Source organism: Macrobrachium nipponense, chromosome 5 (assembly GCF_015104395.2).
Source record: "Macrobrachium nipponense isolate FS-2020 chromosome 5, ASM1510439v2, whole genome shotgun sequence".
In the NCBI taxonomy this organism is placed as follows: Eukaryota; Metazoa; Arthropoda; class Malacostraca; order Decapoda; family Palaemonidae; genus Macrobrachium; species Macrobrachium nipponense.
In genome coordinates, this window is record NC_061107.1 from 79,497,330 (window position 1) to 79,514,829 (window position 17,500).

The 17,500-nt window shown below is 36.8% G+C and overlaps 1 long non-coding RNA gene across 1 annotated transcript in view; it reads right to left on the reverse strand.

The window, feature by feature from the left end:
- Positions 1–8,869, reverse strand: part of LOC135215450 (uncharacterized) — a 56,513-nt gene extending 47,644 nt beyond the window's left edge. Inside the window, exon 1 of the long non-coding RNA XR_010314684.1 lies at positions 8,680–8,869. This is a non-coding gene — a long non-coding RNA (uncharacterized LOC135215450). The remainder of the gene's footprint in view (positions 1–8,679) is intronic.
- Positions 8,870–17,500: the final 8,631 nt, after the last annotated feature.

Consider the following 17,500-nt stretch of genomic DNA (forward strand, 5'->3'; position numbering starts at 1 on the left):
ATACATACACACAGGTGGCCACATGACTTTGTTTTTTCAAGAGTGGCCCTCAGACAATACAACTTGGACGGCCCTGGTATAGACAATTATCTTGTTGAGGACCTCCCTTGTAAAAATTTAGATATTTCATCTTGCCATTATTAAAATTAATGTTATTAGATATGACTACAGATGGCACTGCATCTCTGCTACCCTACAGGATGGTCAGGAAGCACAGAGGTAGGACTTCCACATGTTCGAGGCCATGTCCCTTGAGCAAAGGATAATAAATAATCAATCTCCTGAGCTATGATAAGGAATAGGTTTGGTGGGAAGCATATGTCACTAGTTCTAGGATTATTGTGGAGCTTTAGGTCCCAGATGCCAGGTTTTAGTGGGTGACTTGACTGACTTGGGAAAATTCACCCTTTGATTTGGTATATAATGTATAAAAATCTTAATGTTCTCGCCTACGTTACCTGCTACTCACTTCAGTCACCTTCAGTCTAGCAAAGTAAAAAAGGTTATAAAAGTTTAACAACTTTTTTCAAGTTGACAAGTTGCTGTGAGTACTCTATGTTTCCTCAAGCCTGGCAGAAAACAGAATGAAGTGATTAGCAATGTCATTCCTCATATTGTCGTTGGGGGACGCCACTGTATATCCACACTGAGCCATTGAAGCGCTCCCCGTGAAACTTCAATTTACGCTGCCATTGAGTAGAAACTCTTAGCAATATGTTACTGGGTGGGTCACATATACACAAAGTGGATGTAGTATTTCTGAGTCCCGATTGATGTATATATCTGGAAATGGGTATTCTGTAAGTCTACAAAATGCACATCATTATCTCTGATAAAAGCCAACATGGAATGTGGGGTCTCCATCCTCCACTGAGTCTGATGAACAGCACATTTAGCAGAAGAATCAATGATCTCCAGACCCCCAGTTGCCTCTTCCACTAAGAAAAGATAACTTCAGAGGAATGGAGAGCAGTTGTTGACTTTCAATGTCTTCCTCCAGCATCAGCCACACCTCCAAAGAGAATTAAACAATCCTTGGAAAACTGTGACCAGATCAGTCTATGAGAAAGGGAAAGCAACTGAAACGTAATAAAACCATCACTGTCACACTGAAAATGTAAATGTGTGAGCCAATCTGCCACCCTCACGCGTGATTACCTAACTACATGAACGAATGGACAGCCCTCACTCTCAGCAGAGGAAGTGCCAGCCATAAGATTTCTTAGCTCCTTTCCAAAGGACTATCTTCCAGGGTCTCCTTATGGCAAGGGGAATTTCATAGCAGCAGTGAAGCCAGTTTTTATGTAGTAAATGTACTCCTTATCATAGGGGAGTTAGGAGTGCCAGGGGTTTACACTGACCAAGGCACATGATGAGGTTGGTCTAATTTTATAAAGTTCAACTATAAAGGCAAGCAATGGGGCACCTTCAGTCATTCAGTGCTTTACACAATGAAAAGAGGGAGCTGGAGTGGTAACACAGCAGCAGACATTTTTATAAAAAATAAAGTATATGCATAATTATATATAATTATATATATATATAATATATATAGTATATATATATATATATATATATATCTATATATAATTATATTTATCTAATTGTATATATATATAGTAAAACCTCGTTTTAACGGACTCGCAACCAACGGATATAGGATTTAACCGACAAAATGTGGCCAAGGTTAGTATAGCCTAAGACAACTGTTAAATTACAACACAATTTGTGTATAAGCTAGTTTTTGTAACAACAAGTCTTATTAAAATTGGTTATGTTATAAAGACAATGTTACCAAAAATGCTGTTTGAATTTCTGTATCCTTAAAAATTCAAAATAAACAAAATAAAGCCAATACTATATCAAGTTTTTCCTAACCACATTGCCTAAAAGGAAAATATTATTTTGCTTACGTTTCACTGGCGCCACAAACCCCTAACAATAAAATAATGTATGACCATTCTAAACTATTATTTGCTACCAAACTGATAATTAATTTTTAGTGAAAATTAATATTATGTCATCTTTGATGTTGCTGCTACCGTAATTACACTACCATTACAATTCTGAAAGGATACTTGTTTTTTGTATGGTGTTTTTTACGTTGCATGGAACCAGTGGTTATTCGGCAACGGGACCAAAGGCTTTACATGACTGAAAGATAATGTTGCTGTGATTGCTACCATAATTCGATGTTTACATTTCGTCAGCTGCCTGACCTTGCATAGATAAAAGTTTATTTCACTGATATGGAATTATTACTTGAATAGGCTATATGTTATGAAGATATGCCAATAACACAAAAGTAAAAATGGTTTTACAACGTATTCATCAGCAATCACAATACGATAATGTACGATGATTATCGTTTGTATGACTTGAGTTGTTCTTAACATATTTACCATAAAAATTATTTTATTATGTTATCGTAAAGGTATTGTAATTACACTACCATTAAAATTTCGAAAGGATACCAAAAGATAACGTTGCTGTGAGTGCAACCAAAATATGATGTTTACAGTTTGTCAGTAGGACTCGTAGAGATAAAAGTTGATTTCACTGACATGGAATTATTCCTCGAATAGGCTTTTTTATTATGAAAATATGCCATTAACATACGTAAGGCAAATAAGGTTTTAATACGTTTAGGCTTTGTCATCAATCACAAACAACAATGTGATATGTACGATAATTGTCATTTGTATGACAGTATTGTTCTGAGAAATTAGTTACTACCAAAATGATAATGAATTTCGAATTAAAAATTAATATTATGTTATCCTAAATACACCAATATAAACATTTCTGAGGTTACAGAATGATAAGTCTCACTGTGAAAGTATAAATCAATGTCTATATTTTCTTCACTGGCAACTCAAAGAGTTAAGAGTTTATTTAATTGATAAGAAATTATTCCTTGAATAGGCTACTTATTAAGAAGATATTTAAGGTGAAAATGGTTTTGCTACCTTTATTATCAGTTTATATCATAACAAGAATCTTTTCATGCATGTCAGTGGTTACTGCACCTATGGCAAGCCTTAGCCTACTGATAAACATTACTTTGGCCACAAAAATGCAATACATCACATCAACGGACAATCAGCTTTAATGGACGACCACCCCCAACCTCCCTTCAAGTCCTTTAAAACGAGTTTCATTGTACTTACCAAGTAATTCCATAGCTATTAGTTTCTATCAGAGCAGCTCAAAATCTCAAAATCGAGGTAGCGCTCTTGTTTTAGTGTACGTAGGTAACTAGCCCTGCCCACTTTTGGGGAAGAATAGGTACAACACAACTCAAGAGCTCAATTCGTTTTTGCCTTATGTCCATGAGAGGGGAGGGAGGGTTCCAATCATGAAATTACCTGGGAAGTACAGGCAGTCCCCAGTTATCGCCGATCCTGTTTTATAGCGATTCGATCTTACGGCTCTGTTTCACTATCGTTAACGGTGCTTTACAGCGCTGTAACTTGATGCTGCATCAAATTAGTGCTGTAAGCGTCACTGAGCAACAAGTTAACAGTGCTGTAACTTGTTTGAGTTTCATCATAAAATAACCACTGACAATTCAAACACAAGTATGTAGCATCACTCATGTATCTTCCTGGCATATAGTTTGTTTGTTTGTGTGGTGTTCTTACGTTGCATGGAACCAGTGGTTATTCAGCAACGGGACCAACGGCTTTACGTGACTTCTGAACCACGTCGAGAGTGAACTTCTATTACCAGAAATACACACATCTCTAACTCCTCAATGGAATGCCCAAGAATCGAACTCACGGCCACCAAGGTAGCAGGCCAAGACCCAATCATGACCTTTAATTATTAAACATTCACTCCCTGGGACTCATACTGAGTGATACGGTGGCTGCTTCTATTATGGAAACTTACATATTGTTTAAAAAATTCCCTAGAAATATATGTCTAATAGTAAATGCTACACACATGCCTGTCCATGAAATTATCCGCTTCATGACATACCAATAATGTGCAGATTTAAACAGTAAAAGATGCCAAGATGAAAATGCAAAATATTTTTTTTACCAAAGCAAAAAAGGAAAAAGTTAAAAGAAGCCAGACACTTGCACAGTAATGGATATACATATGTAAGTTTTTGTTCACTGCTTTAAAGCACAGATACCTACATAATACTAAAACAAAATTAAAATCTCATTGCTAGGTGACAAACGAGGTTCTTTCTTTATGGAATAAAACTGCATGGTTTCTCTCTACTGTCCTGTCTTGTGCACTTTCACAACAAAACACTAGCATGCAAATATTACATTAGTATAAACGATATTTGTCATAATGAAGTGAAATGCCATGTGATGGCCCTAAAGGCTTGAATTCAGAACTGTAAATACGTAGTTAAACAGGTATAACCTAGTCTTCCTAATTATATATTGTAAATGCCCTTATTAATGTGTGTACTACTCTTAACTGATGGGTCACTCCCAGCACAGGTCTTTTCACAGCCATAAACTAGGTGCTGCTAAATCTTAAGCAGTGTGTCATATCAGAATGATGATGAAGGGGAAGTGTATCAGTCCGCAAGTTTGTAGCAAGTAGGCTGTTAGTACATGGAAGCTTTTCCATTTACTTATAAACTTCTTAGACTTAATCAAATGGACACTTATTTACTCAGTCCAGCTCTCTCTCATTCTGCATCTTCCATGTTGCAGCTACTGCTTATCTCACTCCTGCTTTACAATCTAATGTGTTCAAAAGGTTACGGAATGCACTATTTGCCATCTTATTTTTCTAAAAATCAATTTCTTGAAATTCTGAGTTTTTTGTTATTACTAGACCAACTTTCCTTAAATAACAAGGGTGAAAAGGAATTGCATTCTACTCAATTCAAGACCTTTTCAGCTCTTTTTGCAGTTTCTGCAAATTCAAAGTTATTGCAGAGTTCATTTCTGAGAAAATAGTACATGAAAAAGGCAATAGCAAAGCTTTGTACAGTATTTACATCACCTTTTGAGATGCTGACATGAATCATGGAATATTTTCAAGTACTAATCCTATTTGAAATAACTGGTCTAATTAGTGACCAAATACATGGAAGTACAAATAATTTGCCATGACATAGTAATCAAAATGAGCAGGTTAAGTAGCACTATTTCTGCACTCTTTTTGCTCTTGTAACATATTTCATGCACTGTATATAACGTTTATTTTCAGATGGCTTGACTTCCTTTCACTCCTCCAACTTTTAAACATTTCCTGAATTTCTTCCAGATTCTGCTGTCAACAGGTCATTAGCTTGAAACTCCTAAGAGTTCCTTTCTCTGTGCTCCATTATAGCTTCTTCCATTACAATTATACAATACCAACTTCATGTCATTCAAATGTAACACATGACAATTACATAATTATCCTATATAGGCTACTTTTTATAAGAATTATATCTATACTAGGTTAGGTCACAACTGATAAAAATACCTCATGGTAAGGCTGGTCAAAAGTTTCTTGCACACTACAAAAGATAGGCACCACGTTCTTATTCGTTGTAACCTATCACATCAAGACTTTTTAACGTATGCTCCCCACCACTGTTTAAAAAGCCTTTGCGTTTCATTAAAAGCCACAGGGCAACACAGGCAATTTCAATAACCATTCAAGATCCTTGGCCCTGACTGTCACAGAAAGCTGCTTATAAATATCGCAGGCATGATGTGGTAGAAAGGAAAACACACACAGAAAGGCAGAAAAGAGCATGAATACAATATTACATTTAGTAACAACACATTAAAATGGGTAAACACTTATTAGGAAGGAGAAAATATGCCAAAATATAATGAATTCATGTAAACATGAATTTGAGACTCAGGCTCACCTATACAATATGTCGCCGGAGCATAAATCGGTAACATAGTACAGTAAATGTGCATGCCATATTTTTACAACTAGGTATGCTTTACTATACTTCATCTTCACTTAACCTTGAAACTTCCCCATTTGGTAAAACTTTACTTTAGTTGTGCGGCCTGATTCCCGCCAGTTGCCAATCAGGAGAGGATATGTTGCCCTAAGTTAGGCTAGGTACGTAAGAACTGGTTAAGTCAGGGCCTAGCATTATAGGAAAGGTTATGTCCATTTATGTATGAGGAACCTGTCCCTGGCGGGAATCAGGCCACATAACTAAAGTAAAGTTTTACCGAATGAGATACATTTCAATGAACAACAAAGTACCTCGTGCCACGACTTATAATTACTCTATGAAGAATATTTGTTATGAATGAATGAATGATTGGAAGTTTTCTGGCATCCTGACATTGAAGGTCATTGACGCCGGATATTTGTTATGACTAAGTTTGATTTCATATGAGGAAACTTTTATATAAGTGATCACTGTTTAAAAAGCAAAACAAAAAGGAAAAATGCAGGATAAACAAACAAAATACCCTAGTCCTTAAATAACAAAAAACCATATAAATATTAGGCTATGAACAGATTTGTGGTAGTGCAAAACAAAACAATCACTACAAACACAATGTAGACGAACCACACAATCAATAAAAACAAAATGTAGACTCACACAATAATAAAAAATACAAAAAGTGTCAATTTATTTTGATATGTTAAGGCCTACAAAGTTTCAATAATCAAATTCCCTTACAAAGATAGGCAAACTTGGTGAAATTAATCATAGATTACCTACCCCTTCTTAAGCAATCAAAAACTTGGAAGCAACACCCTATTTGACAGTAGTGACAGGCATAAACTGACCTCATGCAGTGTGTTATCTGGCTAAGGGTAATGCCATAACAATGAGACTGACAGAGATGGTTAAATATTAACTGACAAAAAATAGAAATATACATTAATAGGCCTAGGATACATAAACAAGGTGACAGGCATAAAGACGAAGTTACACTAAGGATTTAATTTCTGCGCAATCGCAATATCTTGGTAATTAAGCCAATTTAGGACTAATATCTGCAAGATAAAAAAAAACAAACTTATTATGGGTTCTGTAAAATAAGTGGATCTGGAGTAGTCAGACAGCATAGGTCTACTAAATCACCTTATAACTTTGTAACACTAATATGTACTAACTCCCCACTATGTATCCTATAGGCTACAGGCCTACTGTAGGATCCTCTTCTTGACCAAGGTAGTCCAGCAGGAGAGAAGTGTGTTCTGCTTAGCCTAGTCCTTTTAGTGCAACCTTAAGGCTTTACGATTTATTAAATTTACCTCATCCTAATTCAATACTAGTGCAGGTATGCTTCCTTAAGGATGACCAGAGCACACCAAACACGTAAAGTCTGGCCTGCCTAGTCACCATTTTCTTGTTAACTTATAATGACCTACAGTAAACATTAGTATTATTCTACTAGGCCTATAAGAACACAGTTTAAACAAAAGCCTCGAGCCTAACCTACATCAGGCTGATATTCATCTGCTGTAGAAAAAGAGACATGTCATATATTCTAGGCCTTGATAAGCCTATTTAATTAGGTACCTACAGTTTTTCAAGCCTTAATAGGCTACTGTCACCTGATTATCTAGGCCTTCTTTGGCCTAAGATGGGCCTATTTAATTAGGTAGGCTAACTACAGTTTTTCAAGCCTTAATAGGCTACTGTCGCCTGATTATCAAGGCCTTCCTTGGCCTAGCATAGGCCTGTTTAATTAGGTACCTGCAGTTTTTCAAGCCTTAATAGGCTACTGTCACCTGATTATCTGGGGCTTCTTTGGCCAAGGATAGGCTTGTTTAATTAGGTAGGTTAACTACAGTTCTTCAAGCCTTAATAGGCTACTGTCGCCTGATTATCTAGGACTTCTTTGGCCTACGATAGGCCTATTTAATTAGGTACCTGTAGTTTTTCAAGCTTGATAGGCTACTGTCACCTGATCATCTAGGCCTTCTTTGGCCTAGGATAGGCCTATTTAAATAAGTATATGTTTTTCAAGCTTTACAAGGCTACTGTCGCCTGATTATCTTCATTATGATATGAGTTGTTTGTACAGGATAGGCCTAGGCTAACCTCCTACAGGATAAGGAGGCTTAGGGGAAAGGCTGTTATGTCAGGCAACAATGAAGAAACCATGCATAACAATGAAATGGAATGTTAGAGTTCATGATGAGGTGATGTGGGTAAAACTATCCAGTCATTCAAACACGTCGTAATTGAGGAAAAAAGGAGCAAACTACGCAGTCGAACCCAAGTCATTTCTCAAAAGGCAGTCGGTTCGACTGCGAAAGTTTCGTCGTCGTCGGGGAAAGAAAAATCAAAACTTTCTCCAAATCTGGGAACTTAGGAATTCGACCATTGTTAAAAAATGCCAGCAGCAGCAGCAGCCTTCGTGGATATAAAATAAATCCTACGTTTAAGCTGCTTTTCTTGTTGTTGTTCGCTTTGAAGAACACGAAGGGACGAACACACGAACGCACAAACCAATAGACAGCGATAGGGTCGTTAATCATATATCTTGGAGCTCCTTCCCCGTCGCTCGTATTGTTTACATTCAAAATGTGACTGAAAACTCATTTTCCAGCACACCACTTACAGTCTGGGATTGGATTTCAGACTCGCTTGCAAGTGAGGGCAGACATTACGGGTTGAAAAAAGTGGAATTAATTTTTTCTACATTTGGGGTAATCTTTTGATAGACCGGTGATGATGAGGCTTGAAATCAACACAGGCACAACACATCATGAACTCACCTCCGACCCGGTACATATTATTCGCCATCTTGATGACCCCGCTTCACCATATACACATTGAATTACCGATTGATATAACACACATCTGTTTCCAAACAGTTTTCATTACATATAAAACACAATCAACGTGATAGGTCCCACTGTCAATTCGCCATTTTCTCACATTCTGTGGACGCGTTCCAACAATGTATTAAGTGGACAGTTTTAATTATTTTTGTTGTTACTTCTAAACGGAACTAGCGATATTGTATTTGAATCTAAGTATGATATACAGAAAAATTACGATAATAATTTATAACTAATCATAAAATGGTCAGTATACTCAAGCTTTAATATGGTAATAATATTTCAAAACAATTCCCGATTACTAGCAAATTTCGAGGTATTCGGAACATAAATTTGTGACGTCATAGACATCCCTCTCGCACCGCACGAGACAAAGCCTTCATCATCTATCCTTATTTTTATGCATATTACATTGTATGCAGTGAAAGATGACATGTTCTGATATCAATAAGGATGGCATTCTTGCCTCAATACACTGTCAAATCGGTAAAAAACTAACTTTTGTGATGATTTATAGGGGTAATAAGAGGACATTTCTCACCCACACAAAACTATAAAGTTTTAAAGTTAGAGATTTGTTTAAAGCAATAAAATAGCAGATATCATCGTGCTAAAACATTAAATTCAGAATAAAGACTTTTTATCCGACTGTCGTACATGAGGTGACGCGCGAAATAAAAACCTGCCAATATTCATTTCCGTAAGTGTTTCGCGCGTTAAATATTCGCGGCAAGTTGGGTCGCTGATGCGATGGCCTTCCACAAAATTTGGAAGGAAATGATTTTTGTTTACGGAGCTCAGTGCCGGTACATTTTTCCTCTTGTCCGCAACTAGTTGCAGATTATCGGACATCATCCTAAAACTGTTTACTATCACAGTTCTGCGCTCCTACACATCAGCATTATTATCAATTAGAGTTATCAGTTGCAACTAGCTGAGACCGCCTGCCTTCACCACTACCTAAAAAGTTACATTTGGATGTTTGTCTCGATATCTCTCAAGTGGCCGTTGCTTTTTTTCCCCGATTACTGTTTATTGATAAAGCAATCGTCAACCGTTTCTCCTTGTTGAACTAACTTGTGAATTCACATGACCAAGATGAACTTGAAGTAAAATAGTTTAAATATGCATTCACTTTAACCCTCGAGAGAGGAATTAAGGGGTCATGTTCCGTCGGTACGCTCGCCAGTCTACTATTGTCTGCATAATGGTGTCTTGGGAACTTTTGTGAAATGTAGTATATATATATATATATATATATATATATATATATATATATATATATATATATATACTAGCTAATACACACATACATACATACATTCATTCATACACACACACACACACACACACACACACACATATATATATATATATATATATATATATATATATATATATATATATATATAGTGTGTGTGTGTGTGTGTGTGTGTGTGTGTGTGTGTGTGTGTGTGTGTGTGTGTGTTTCCCACCCACCCCATAACGGTCAGTCACATTCATTCTATAAATAATGAAACGTGGATAAACACCTATCCAGAAAACTTCCACAGCATTCATCATACAAGTACTCGTCTCGTACACACAGAAGACTCATCAATAGCGCGTCGATCACCACAGAACTGCGCTATTCACCTCTATCTTCAAAACACATGCGTTCCCTCAATATTGAGACCTTTCCTCTCCTGGGCTTCTTTCACTCTAACTATTCAGAGCTTTCCACGCGCTTTTTACATCACTTTCACAGCTTCTTAACTTCTCACACCCATTCAGATCTCCTTGCATCACACATTCCGTGCCAACATCTTTACTTCACCTCTATATCACTAGCGGGTCCAGAAAAATTTTATGGGCAAGCACCAATTTTCATATTATCCATATAATGTGTGTGTGTCTGGACTAGGAAGCCGTTGCCACTGTGCATGTTAAAAGTTTCTAAGTGAAACAGATGGTGTTCTGTACTACAAGATATTAATACGGCATCTTGCCGCAACAACATTAAACAAAAATGTTAAACTGTTACGTATTTTATTTGCAAGTAATAGAAGATTCTACTGGTTTGGCAATAAAAGAGATAAATGAAAGGTTACATTTGTAAAGGCTACTGGAAAATGCTAACTTAACACGAAGTATTTCTGTCGTATCATAGTATAATTCATTTTCTTCAGCATATCATTCGGTATTAAAGTAGAAATTGTGAAATGGACAGCAATCACCTGTTCTATCATTAAGATTATAAATGATTTTTTTTCCTCAAAATGTTATTTTATTTCTATATATAATAAATTTTTAATTTTTGTCCCATTTTTACATTTCTCATTTATGTTATTATATCTTCAACATTATTATTTTGTCATTCTTTTTCATGGGGGCACTAGCCCAGGTGAACCCCCACCCTCCGACACCCAACCCTTCCCTCCTCCCCTCCCGGATCTGCTCGCGCTCTGTATGTTCCCAACATGGCTGGCTTTCTTACTATACACTTCACGTCTCTTTCCAAAATTTGTACAAACCTTGCCAACTTTTCTTACTTTCTTATCCCACCATCACTTTCAAATACGTGTACATATTAACATACGACTCAGCTTGGCATTGTTTATCATGAGAAAAACCTTCGCTTTCTCAAAAACTTGGATGTCCATTAAAGGCGAGTCAGCAATAATGATATCTGGAATTCTGAGTGATTCACGCGTAGTTAAAGAAACACTGTCAATGAGAAGATCAAAATGGAGGGGGATCCAGTATCCTAGACCTACCAACATTTAGTCACCTAAGCGTTTCGAAAGCCTTGGAATACTTCACATTAGTTCCGAGCATTCAGTATCCTAGACCTACCAACATTTAGTCACCGAAGCGTTTCGTCGGCCATGGAATATTTCGCATTAGCCTACAACTCCGAGATCTGGCACTTCCTAGTACTACTATATAATTATACCAACCACCTCTGCGGTAGCAGTAACGTTTCCCCCCAACACGTGATATCTTTAAAAAAAAAAAAAAAAAAAAAAAAAAAAACTGCCATTCATACCTTAACTAAACGCTTAACCTCTTCTCATATGTGCTCAAGATGCATTATCTCTCTCTCTCTCTCTCTCTCTCTCTCTCTCGACTCCCTCATCTCTCTCATCTCTCAGTCTCGTCTCTCTCTCTCTCTCTCTCTCTCTCTCAACCAGCTGTCCGTACAAAAAGGAAGATGCTGTAATCTGCTATCATCAATCAAACCAACTATGTGAACCTGCCAGGACAGTGGAAATCGGATGGCATCTCGAGTTAATCCTTTGGCCGCAGATGTCCAAGAACATCCGACCACCGGACGGGTCGCCAGACGAGAGTTAATGAGGCCAGAAGACACCAGTGAAAAGAGTTTAATTCCCATCTTTCCTGGGTTACCAAAATACACTTACTGCCACACTTACATATCCTTTGTATGTATGCTTTTGTAAGACATCCTTTATCCAAATTTTGCTAGTGATCAGGAGAACCGAAGTATATGGTTGCAACGTTCAAATAGTGTTTTATGGGCCTTTTATACTGTTGTATTACGGTAAAAGACATTTACACACTATATATATATATATATATATATATATATATATATATATATATATATATATATATATATATATATATATATATATATATATATATATATATATATATATGTGTGTGTGTGTGTGTGTGTGTGTGTGCGTGTGTGTGTGAATTTTTTTTTATCAAGCATCAAGCTACAAGTGTCGTTTAATATCCAATTCGTTCTACCTCGGAGATAATGTATGTATATATATCGATACGAAGCTGAATTATAATTGATAAGAAACTACATTTGTGGCATAATGCTTGGCTTATATATATATATATATGCGCGTGTGTGTGTGTGTGTGTGTATAGACAGAAAACGTAGCAACCTTAAAATAAATTAATAGAGTGCATAGTGGAGGAAATGTACATAATTGTACCTGGGAATTATCGGAAATTTGAACAACGGAATGGAGCAAGAGCATAAAGTAAACTACTTCCAAAAGTATATAGAATAATCGAAGTATTTCTTGTACAATCTCTCCGTCACATGAACTCTTATATCTAGAAACCGTTCAGAGTCACTAAAAGACCAAATAATAAAATATGCCACACCTGAACAAAATTCACGTCCTGATTCCAGTGACTTCTCGCAATCCACCAGCTTCGCCTCGGGTATTTTTTAAAAAGCTCTCTCACATTGTTACCTAAGTGTAAGATTGTAGAAGGGAGAGAACTGGATCGGAATACAAAATTTAAGCCAAAGACCAAGCGCTGGGATATATGAGGTCATTCAGCGCTGAAACGGGAAATGAGAGCGAAAATGTTTGCAAGGAGGAAAACCTCGCATTTGCACCATGAATCAATTGTTAAGAGAGGACGGGAAGTAAGAACGAAGAAAGAAAATATGAACGGAGACACAGTTACAAGAATGGAACGGTTGCAGGACCGAAGGGACGTTACAAAGAACCTTAAGTTAGCCTACAGAGCACCGCATGAGGTGCAGTGATGATATTACCCCAATTGTTGAGTGGATGGGTGAGAGACTTATTGAGAATGAGTACCCCGAGGCCATTTCCCATCATGGCTGTGCCTCGACAACGCTTCCTGACAAGAGTATCCAGCAAGTGGTCTGTGGCTGTTTTCCAGAGGACCTCCCTGACATTGAGTAAGGAATACTTAAAAACCGAGCAAATGGCGCGCTGAATGCTATTAATGTCAATGTCCCCGAGAGCGTTTGAGATCACTAGGCTAAATCTCGCAGCGGATGGAAAACAGATTTATGACGCCGGAAGTTGTTTCACGTAGTGCAAAATACGCCTGCAGTTATTCCCCCAACTTATTCTCACAGTATGTTATCACTGCCATTATTCGTAATGAGCACACAGCCTCGTGAACGAGTAGAAATTGCTAGGAACTTGCCAGCCCGCTTCAACACGAGCGTAAAAGATGTGACGTCGATTGACTCAGGTCAGTTCTGTAACTGGTGTGGCAGATCTTATGGTCATCGACGCCGGAAGTGCATATAACGGTTGTTTGACACTACAGTATCAAAAAGCGTTCATCTGAAAGTAAATACTTGCATGGCTGGTATTCGTAATTCTGCAGGGAAAACTACCGACATATACGACAACAAGACATTTAAACGTTTAGAATACCGCCTCCGTTCCTAAGCAGATTTGGAATATGATTCATTATAAACTACTGAAGAAAATGAGCATATAACCAATACTACATATATAAAGACATTGTGAATATTGGTAGTAAAATATCTTTATAGTGCATATGTCGTTGACTGCGTATTACAACAAAGTAGCGGTGTTTATTGAAGGACGTTTCGTCTCTTCTACGGACACAATCAACTACAAATGAGACACACACACACACACACACACACACACACACACACATATATATATATATATATATAATTTATATATATATATATATATATATAGATATAATTAATATCATATATATATATATATATATATAATATATATTATACTATATATAAAAAAAACTGTTAATTAGCTTGTATCTAGTGGTAAGTACTTGGTGTCTGTAAAAATAAGCAGCTTAAACATTAAAATCTATACGGATAAGTTTGTTTAAAAAACTCACATATCCAGACAGTTAATCATGTTCCAGTTTAACTTGCGGTTAAAACTGAGATGGAGACAAGAAAAATTTGATAAAAAATTCACTATTCAGAAGAAAAAATTACAAATAGCCGCTGAACCTAGGGACAAATGATCATAAAGTCACAGAAGATAATAAGCCTTCTTTTTGTTACAAATGAAAACGCCGTGGACGTTTCGCTGAAAGAATAATAATTATTCTGAAATGTGTGTTGTATAACAGAGTGATCCGCAACAGGAAAAATTGTAGAAACTAGTGTAGAAAAATGTACAAAAAAGGTTAGCATTAAACATCATCAAGGACTTCTGGGAGGAAATGAAAGTGAGAATCCTCACAAAAGAGAAGGGTGAAAGTAACGGACTTGTCTTCGCTGTTTGAAGCAGAATACAACTTGGTAGTCATGGGGAATGAAGACTGGGGGGCTTTGTGGAACAGGAAATGTAAGATAAGCATCAGGAGTTTTCTGGAAGGTGAAGTTAAGCAGAAGTATATTAAACTTATAAAAGACTAGAGGTCTTTAGAGACTGGAACTCAGTAGTAAAGTGTCTTAAATAAATACAAAAGACAATATTGAAAATAAAAAAAAAGAACACTGAGCGGAGTTGACCCGTGCGTGATATATGTGTGAGAATAGTGCTTCGAAATGCAAGGAAATGAATTCGTGTGCACGCAACAGGGAAAGTTATTCATACATGGATAAGGGCGAAAAGGTTGTCATAAATAGACCATGCTGTGGGTGATGAATCAGTAATGGAATTAGAATACAGAAAAATTTAAACCAAAAGCCAAGCGATGGGACCTATGAAGTCATTCTGAGCTAAAGATGTCGAAACATCCGTTACGAGAGGGGTGGAAAGTAAGAAGACAGAAAGAGAATATGAATGGAGGTACAGTAAAAGGAATGAAAAGGGGTTACAGCTAGAGAGTTCGAAAGGACGCTGCAAAGTAACTGTGGCAATGAAGTACACTGACAATAATGAGTAGGTTATAGGCGATCACTCAAAAATCAGGAGAGCTGTTGTCCACGAGCAGTGTGGGACTATCGAGAGCTCAGGCAAGTTTCTGGTCGGTTTCCATCACCTGAGAAGGAACCGAGAATGACAACCTGGTGTTTGGCTCTCGAATTACTCCTTACAAAAACCTAGACATACGAATGACATATGCGCCAGTATAAACTTGGATAATCTAAGCGTGTGTATGCACACAAACATATATATATATAGATATTAATAATTAATATATATATATATATAATATATATATTAATAATATTTATATATATAAAAAATATATATATATATATAATAGAGAGATATTTTCTCATCGCAACGTTCATCATTTGTGCGTTGCAACACGATTCTTGACAGTAAGAGAGCAAGAGAGAGATTTAAAAACTAAGTTATAAACCGAATTGTTACAAAAATGTCCCTCTATGTTCAACCCGACAATAAACACATTAAAATAAATTCTTTTGTAGTCTCCTCATTATTTACTCAGATATCCTTTTAGATTACATCAGATGTAAACATACTACCCTTTTTAATATGCCACTCGTACCCAAGATCCCCGAAGATTCCTCAAGGAGAGATATGTAGGGAACATTACCTTAAAGATTGAAAAAGAAACCCACAAAATCACTTTGTAACTTGTTTACTTTAAGTATTTACATTTAGTTTTACTCCACACTGAGTACTTTCAGGCCCTGTCTGTGGCCCATTCTCAAGAGATGTTTGGGATGTTAGCCTGGGTCAAGGCCCAGCAGTCTAACATCCCAAACATCTCTTGAGAATGGGCCACAGACAGGGCCTGAAAGTACTCAGTGTGGAGTAAAACTAAATGTAAATACTTAAAGTAAACAAGTTACAAAGTGATTTTGTGGGTTTCTTTTTCAATCTTCAGAAGAAAACTGAAAGAAGTTTTTGTTTGGTTCATTACCTTCAAAATTATAAATCTCCGAAGACTCGGAAGGAGTTCATTAGGTCATCGTGGAATATTTTTTGGTATTGTTTGCAAAAAAATTTATCGAGATTCTTTTAATCTATATCGCGAATATATATATATATATATATATATATATATTATATATATATATATATATATAATATTAAATGCAATACTAGTAACATCAGCAATTAAACTCTGCTAATGAAACGGCTGACGCGGAGCAGCAGCTGCAAATCCTAGGAGGCTCAATAGCCATTCCTAAACATCAAAGAGTACCGTCCGTCTCGGAATAGCCTGGAATGTTGTAATGGAAGTCCCGAATTCATTCCTAAATCACCGATTCGAATTTCAGCCATAATTTCCTACACTGATATACAAACAGTCACCGGCTTTACACAACTTTTGGACGTTTAGTACAAGACGTATCAATCAGCCAGTGCTTTTGCACTTAGCGAGGCTGTGGATTCGTTTACGCAACTGACAAAAGATAAATAATTATATAATTTGTATACAGTATGTCATAAGGTTGAGAAAGCCGCTTCTACTGGCAGCTAAGCACAGGATAAACCATAGAAATATATTTAAATCTACAAAGTTTTGCTGTTGTCTTTCATATCAATGTTATAACGGTCATTCTGTAAATGTTAGAATAAAAAGTCATTTACTCTCTCCATAATCAAACGCTGCAGATAGGGAAAAAAACCTGTAAGCTTTCAAAATCAAACAAACAAATATTTGACGACGTCAGGATCCAGAGGTCCACGCTAGACCTTTTTTTTTTTTTTTTTTTCTTTTTTAATCTTCGTTTAAAGTGTCATTATCATGGCTAAATGTAACGCAACAACTGCAACAAAAACAATATTCCTACAAGCATGATACACTCGCGGCCAGAGGGTGATGGTGGAGGTCGGGATAGGGAGGGTGCTGGGGTAGGTGGATCGGAGCGAGGGCGGGAGGCCGGTGACCCAAGCGACAGATGCAACGCCAAACATCATCCACGATTTCAAATTATTACCGATTCTAAATCTGGTGGTAAATCGTTAAAAAGATGGCGGAGCTTAATAACTCGACTAATTCATACTGTACGCAAGATAAATTAAGACAGCATCTACTATACAAGATCTAGCGCTTGGCAAATGGTACTACAGCAGCG